Source organism: Elaeis guineensis, chromosome 1, assembly GCF_000442705.2.
Source record: "Elaeis guineensis isolate ETL-2024a chromosome 1, EG11, whole genome shotgun sequence".
In the NCBI taxonomy this organism is placed as follows: domain Eukaryota; kingdom Viridiplantae; phylum Streptophyta; class Magnoliopsida; order Arecales; family Arecaceae; genus Elaeis; species Elaeis guineensis.
In genome coordinates, this window is record NC_025993.2 from 181438740 (window position 1) to 181447047 (window position 8308).

Consider the following 8308-nt stretch of genomic DNA (forward strand, 5'->3'; position numbering starts at 1 on the left):
TTCTTCAATTCTCTGATCAGATACTATGATATTTTTATCTATCCTTCTGCTCACCCGTAAATTCAGGCCATAGCCAATCATAAGCATCCTGTAACTCTGAGAAGAAAAGAAAGATGAAGGGGTGTGAGCTTTACAGCCCAGTAAGAATTCCCATATCATACTAATATAATAATATAATTTGAAAATAAAGATAAGCAATAACACATAAAAGTCGATGTTCACTGTTTAGAAAACTGCAAACATTTATAGATTATCTGTTTTATCAAAAGAGATGCAACATCATATGTTAAATAAGTGAAATAATTTTTATTCAACGATTGTTTCATGTCTTATCTTTCTATTTTCTTCTATTTTCACATCATCTTTAATCCTTTCTTTTTGGCTTTAGCTTTAGCTTTGGCTTTGGCTTTGGCTTTGGACTACCAGGATCATGCGACGATCTTTTATTCGGATCGATTTCTGTGATCTTCCTCGAATCGAAATATTCATGATCTTTCTCGGATCAAAGTGGCCATGATCTTTCTCGGATCAAATTCTTCATGATCTTTCTCGGATCATATTCTTCCACATATAAGCCTGTGGGGGCTATCCCAGGCATAAACTCCTGGGAGGCTATTCCACATGACAAGACCAGTCTAAACCATATTTTTTTTTCTTCTCATTTTCATAAAATTAAAATATTTGACTTCATTAATCAATTCAAATTTTGCAATGTAATAAATATGTCATACCCATATAATCATACTATCAATCGCTGATACATATGTATTGATATAACATACTCATGCTCAAAATCACATAAATAGATAACAGTGTCTCAGATATAATAAATTCATCGATCTCAAATCCAACGATGCAAAATCAATGAGATAAAACAAACGGTAAAATAACATATATAATGATGATCATGTATAGAGATTCTTACCTTTACCGGTGACTGACCTAAGCACAGAAATCAATGTTCTTCTTTGATTTATAAATTTTTCTAACAAGATATTCCACTCGATATTATATACAGACAATCATTTCTTCATGACCCTGATCAATATAAAAATCATATATGAAGAAAATTATCGACAATCGATCCTAATAACACAGATCGAGGACCTCTCTTAGGATTAACTAAAATTAGGACTTGTCTATGTATTAGGATCCTTCACTGACCTATAAGACTTTTAGAGAGAGAAAATCCATGAAGAGAGAGAAAATTTCTAGAGAGAGAAAATAGAGAGAGAAAGTGGAGAGAGAATCTTGAGAGAAAAATTAGAGAGAGAAGGTAGAGAGAGGAGAGAGAGAAAATTTTTCTCTCTTCTTCTTCTTCTTCTTCTTATTCTATTTTATTTTTATTTTTCTCTTTCTCTTTTTTCTTTTTTTTTTTTTCTTTTTCCTTTTTCTTTTCTTTTTCTTTTTCTTTTTTCTTTTCTTTTCTTTTCTTCTTCTTCTTCCTTCTTCTTTTCTTTTCTTCCCGCGGCCTCCCTTGGCTGAAACAGGGGAAGACCGTGAGGTCCCCCCCCTCGGTGGCTCGGGCTTCGGTGGCTTGGTCAGAGATCCGACAACGACGGTCGACCATGTGAAGCCGGTCGGTGATGGGGTTCAGCCGGCGGATTTTTTTTTTTTTTCAAAAAATAGGGGATCTTCTTTGAAATTTATTTCCAGCAAAATCGATGGCCGACGGTGAGGTCTGGAGTTGTGAGAAGATGAGCAAGAGAGAGAAAAGGAAGGATTAGGACCTTACCTTGGTTCCGGTGGCCAAAAATAGCTCCAACGGCCCTTCTCTTCCGATCAACGCTCACGGTGCCTCCCTTGAGAAAATTCCACAATTCCTCAAATTTTTTTGAAATTTTTTGTTGAAAGATCTCAAGGGAGGATGGGGGGTCTTTTATAGAGGAGGTTTTCTACCCTAGCCGGACTCCTCGAGTCCGATTTCACCGAAACGGGAAGGAAGAAGACTCCGATTAGGAGTCTTCCTCCTCCTCTGTTATTTTTTTTTTAAAATCTGGGTTATTACAGTATATACACATTGGTCAGCAATATTTTTCTTAAATCCAAAAAAAGCAATGATATGATTAAGCTATAAGTACTATTGCTTGGAAGCTTGTTTAAGATTATAAATAGATTTCTTTAATTTACATACCGGTCTTTTATTTTCTTGCACTAAAAATCTTTAAGGCTGTCCTATATATACCATTTTTTTTAAATCTCCATTCAAGAACGCAGTCTTGACATACTGTCATGCCCCGAACCTAACATTCGGATCGGATACGTGATGGCCGCACACTTCTTAGAGCAAATTCTAAAGAATATACAAGGCCACAAATATTTCATTATAACCTCAACATCTATAATATCTAATTTCAATACTAACTAGTAAAACTTGCATAATTACAATTGAGATTCTTTCAATCCTCTGATCAGATACTATGATACTCTATCTATCCATCTGCTCACCCATAAATCGAAGCCATAGTCAATCATCAACATTCTATAACTCTGAGAAGAAAAAAGAGAAATGGAGGAGTGTGAGCACTACAGCCCAGTAAGAATTTTCATATCACACCAGTATAATAATATAATCTGAAAATAAGGATAAATAATAAAATATAAAATCTCATGTTCAATATCCAGAATACTGCAAATATTCATAAATTTTCTGTCTTGTTAAAATAGATGCATCATCATATGTTAACAGGTGAAATACTTTTGTTCAACAATTATTTCATATCTTATCTTTCATTTCTCTTTTCATAATCATATAATTTTTAACCTTTTCTCTTTTTTTTGGCTCTAGACTAATCAAGTCTATACCTCAGTAATCATCCGAATCAATTTTCACTTAAAAGCCTTTCAAGACTGTCCTAGGATGAGCTCTTGGCCGGCTGTCCCACGTACGAAAGTCCGTGAGAGGCTGTCCCAGGCATATGCTCCTGACGGACTGTCCCAGGCATGAGCTCCTAGCCAGCTGATCCATCTATAAGCCAGTGGAGACTGTCCCAGACATAAGCTCCTAATAGACTGTCTCAAGTATAAGCTCATGATGGGCTGTTCCACATGACAAGACTAGTCCATACCATATCTTTTTTTTTCATTTAATCATTATGTGTTGATTTCATCAAATCAATTTCGACTTACATTATGATCAATTTAGATATGTCATATCCATATAATCATACCATCAATCTCTGATATATATATATTGATATAACATACTCATGCTCAAAATCATATAAGCGAATAATGGTATCTCGGATATAGCAAATTCATCGATCTCAAATCCAACGATGCAAAACCAATGATGCAAGATCAACGGTAAAATAGCATATATATAATGGTGATCATATACAGAGATTCTTATCTTTACCGATGACTGATCCAAGCATAGAAATCAATATTCTTCTTTGATTTATAAATTTTAAAAATAAGATATTTCACTCGACATCTTATGCAGACAATCATATCTCTTCATGATCCTGATCAAATATAAAAATCATATATGAAAAAATTATCGATAATCGATCCTAATAACACAAATCCAAGACTTCTCCTAGGATTATCCAAAATCGAGATTTATTTGAGTATCTGGACCTTCCATTGATCCATAAGATTTTTAGAAAGAGAAAATTCATGAAGAGAGAGAAAATTTTAGAGAGAGAAAATAAAGAGAGAATCTTCATATCTTTTAGATGAGGTAATCATGATGAAATTCATCAGAGATCATATCAGGGTGACTCAATATGGATTAACTATGATCGATGTTATAAATTTCGAATATGACCGGGCTGGGATCCAATCTACTGCACAAATTTTAAAGCAATCTCTAGTCATCTTATTTTCATCTCAAGTTTATCTTAGGATCCGTGATGCAACCAGAGAGGAAGAAAAATTTTAGAGAGATAAAATCCATAAAGAGAGAGAAAAGTCTAGAGAGAGAATCTAGAGAGAGAAATTGGAGAGAGAAAGGTAGAGAGAGGAGAGAGAAAAAAAGAGAAAGAGAGAAGAGAGAGAGAAAATTTTCTCTTTCTTTTTTTTCTATTTTTTTCTCCTTTTCTTTTTCTTTTTCTCTTTTTCTTTTTCTTTTTCTTCTTTCTCCTTCTTTTCTTTTTTTTTCTTCTTCTTTCTTTCTTTCTTTTCCCGTTTTCTTCTTCCTTTCCTCTTCCTTGGCCGAACAGGAGAGGACCAGAGGGAGGCTCGGTGGCTCAGCTCTGGTAAGGAGCGGCGACATCTGATCGACGATGACAGAGCAAGAAAGGTCGGTGGCGAGGTTCGGCCAGCGAGAAATCAAGAAACAATCAAAAAATATGGTACCGTCACTTTTTTTTTATTTTCTGGTCATTGGCCAGTCACCGATGGTCAAGATCCTCAGGGAAGAGGGATAGAGAGATGAAGTCCTATCCTACAAGTGAGATGCCGCAACCGGCGACACTGGTGCCCGAAAAAGAAAGGAAGGTGGCTCGTCTAAATAGAGCAAAATAGGGTCATGATGTTTTATGAATTTTTTGACAATCTCGATGGCCGATGAGGGTGCACAAAGCCATGAAAAGGAGGGAAAGAAAGAGAAGGAGGAGAAGGGCTTACCTCAAGCTTCAACAGTGTCGTCGGCTCCAATTTCCGACGAGCATGAGTACGAGAGGTCACAGCTTCAATGGAAGAAATCAAGAGGAAAGGAGAGGGAGGAAGGTCGGTGGAGAGTCTTGAGGGAGAGGGGAGTCTTATTTATAGAGGGTCCTAGAGCTCTAAGGGTCCTAGAATTCTTCTCTATCCGGGATTCATCAGAGAAGAAGACTCCCATCGGGAGTCTTCTTCCCGTTCTCTTTTTTTTTTTTTTGTATGGGCTTGCTTTTATATGGGTCTGGTCTAAGGCCCAAATGGATCAGGTGTTACATTCTCCCTCCCTTCAAATAATTTTATTCTCGAAATTAAGTTATGTTATTTGAGATACATATTTCAAAATATACATTCTTCATGTCATTCTCAAGCTTTTAATAGTCTGCCTTACATAATACTTGTTTTACAAGATTTTGATATAATAAAATTTTGTGAGGTCTCAAACTCATTCTCTTCATACTAATTTTTTTTTTTGAAAAATAGTAATATTTTGATCTTGTATTAAAATACTCTAATTATTTATCTAATACATTCCACTCAAAGTTCATAATTATCTCAGACTATCTATGATGTAAAAATAAAGAAAGATCGAATATTAGACACTCTTCACAATCATCGATTTCTTTCCTCTCTTGACCTTCCAATTAATTTAATAGATAGACTTTCATCTTAAGAAAATCTCAATCTTCTATGTCATTTCGAATAATAATATTAAATTTAAAAAAAATATGAGATCTGTATCAAGACATTCTAAGTTCGAACTAATAACAGAACTATCAAGCTGTTAATAATAAACTTGAGATATCTAAGATTTCTTGATATTATCTACAATAAAATAACCTACTGACAAAAATTATCTAACTATGATCAGATTAGATCAATATCTGTAGCATCCTTTCATTGAAAAAAATATGAGATCTGTATCAAGATATTCTAGGTTCGAACTAATAACAGAACTATCAAGCTCTTAATAATAAACTTGAGATATCTAAGATTTCTTGATATTATCTACAATAAAATAACCTACTGACAAAAATTATCTAATTATGATTAGATTAGATCAAGATTTGTAGCATTCTTTCATTATCAATAAAATTCTTTCTTATTTACAACTAATATATTCCATAATATCTTTTGAATCAAATAATTAATATTTCTAATCGATTTAAACCATCATGCTTTTGCCGCACTCTGATCTTGATTTACCAAATTATATAAATCTATCAAAGATAAAAATATCCTTGTATGTTAGATCAATCCAAGGTAGATCCAACTTTTAAATTTTGATATAGATCTTAGAGTAAAACTTTAAGTTTCTTTGTCTTTATTGCTCCTTGGGCATAGCACATCAAAATTAAATCTTGATCCACTTCCTATGTTTGAAATTATTGTATAAGCTTCATCACTCCTCAAAAATCTAACATATCTAAAATTAATTAGAGTTAACTTTAGATTTACCTTATAATCATTTAGACAATTCTTAAATCAATCTTTCTTTTTAAAAAAATTAACTCCAACTCGAACAAACTAGAGGAACTCAAGTCAACATCCTTGTAAGTAGAATCAATTTGATTATTTCTTGTAGAGCTCTCTTCATCACAATCTTTAATATTAATCGATAAATTTATATAAAATTTTATTTCTTATATAAGTCATTCAAAATTTAACACTAGCAAGATATCTTAGATCAATTCAGAAATCCAAACTTTGACTTGAATAATTAATACACTTCACCATCTTCAACAATCACAAGAAAAATTAAAGAATCTAATCCAAAGATAGTAATACAAAGTATTAAAGATTTTATCATAACGTATATATCATATTCTAATAAAACTAATTTTCTTATTCAATTTAACAACAATATCAAAATACCTTAGATCCACTTAGAAAAGCAAGCTTTTGACTTGAAATTCAATACAACTTGAAAGATCAAGAAATCAGATCCAAATATGATATTTTGAATAACCAAAAATTTTACCAAGATGTGTATCTCATATTCTCATAATAAAATTTAAGTATATTTTTCATCTAAATTAAGTCTCATATATGATCTCTTATAGGTTCATTGTACAAAAATATTTCTCTCTCATATGATATAATTCCTTCTTAGATCATAACCTAATTAACTTCTTTTAGATAAGTCCAAAATTCATAATGCTCAAACAATTATCATCAAAATTAGAAAAAGTATCATGATCTTCAATCATATAAGTTTAACATTCCAAAATCATCTAGTATACTCAATATAACTTATCAATACCTTGCACTTATTTTCAGGGTCAACTCTTCTCATACTTAGGTCAACTTTACTAATTGAAATCCAAGATATAACTCATCAATTTTATTATGGACATCATATGTTACTTATGCATAAATTTCATCATAGTATCTATTGATTCGAAATCCAAATATTGAATCCTTTCCTTTATGTCTATTATGTTCCTCATGATCATAGTCTCAAGTTCAAATATCACTAAAATCACAATTTCGAATAATTATGACCTTAAGCTCAAATACCACTTAAGTCATATTTTCTAGTGATCATAACCTAAACTCTAATATTATTCTATTAAATTCTTAATGATCATAATCTTAAACTCTGATATTATCTATCATACTCTATTGATTATAATCCTAAAAATGTCACAATCCCTAGTGACCTTAAAGTTTTAATACTACTTCAATTATATTCTCTGATATCACTTTGTCACATCCTATTGATCATGCATTAAATTTTGATATCACTTCATAATCCCTAGTGACTTAAATTTAAACTCTAATATCATTTTGTCATATCTTAATCACTTATATCATAATCTCCAATGATCATAACCTAAGCTTTGATACCTTTCTACCACGCCCTGAATCCAACACCTGAGTCGGATACGTGATGGCCACACACTCCTTAGAGCAAATCCTAAAGAATATAAAAGGTCATAAATATTTTATTACAACCTCAACATCTATAATATCTAATTTCAATAATAACTAGTAAAACTTGCATAATTATAATTAAATTTTTTTCAATCCTCTGATCAGATACTATGATACTTTATCTATCCATCTGCTCATCCGTAAATCCAAGCCATAGCCAATCATCAACATCCTGTAATTCTGAGAAGAAAAAAGAGAAATAGAGGGGTGTGAGCTTTACAATCCAGTAAGAATTCTCATATCACACCAGTATAATAATATAATCTAAAAATAAAGATAAATAATAAAATATAAAATCTCATGTTCAATATCTAGAATACTGCAAACATCCATAAATTTTTTATCTTGTTAAAATAGATGCATCATCATATGTTAATAGATAAAATACTTTTGTTCAATAATTATTTCATATCTTATCTTTTTTTTTATAATTACATGATTTTTAATATTTTCTTTCTTTTTGGCTCTGGACTAACCAAGTCTATACCTCAGTCATCATCCGAATCAACTTTCACTTAAAAACCTTTCAAGACTGTCTCAGGATGAGCTCTTGGCCGGCTGTCCCATGTACGAAAGTTCGTGAGAGGCTGTCTCAGGCATAAGCTCCTGGCGGGCTGTCCCAAGTATGAGCTCCTGACCGGTTGATCCACCTATAAGCTAGTGGGGGCTGTCCCAGGCATAAGTTTCTAGCGGACTGTCTCAGACATAAGCTCCTGATGGACCGTTCCACATGACAAGGCTAGTCCATACCATATCTCTCTTTTTTATT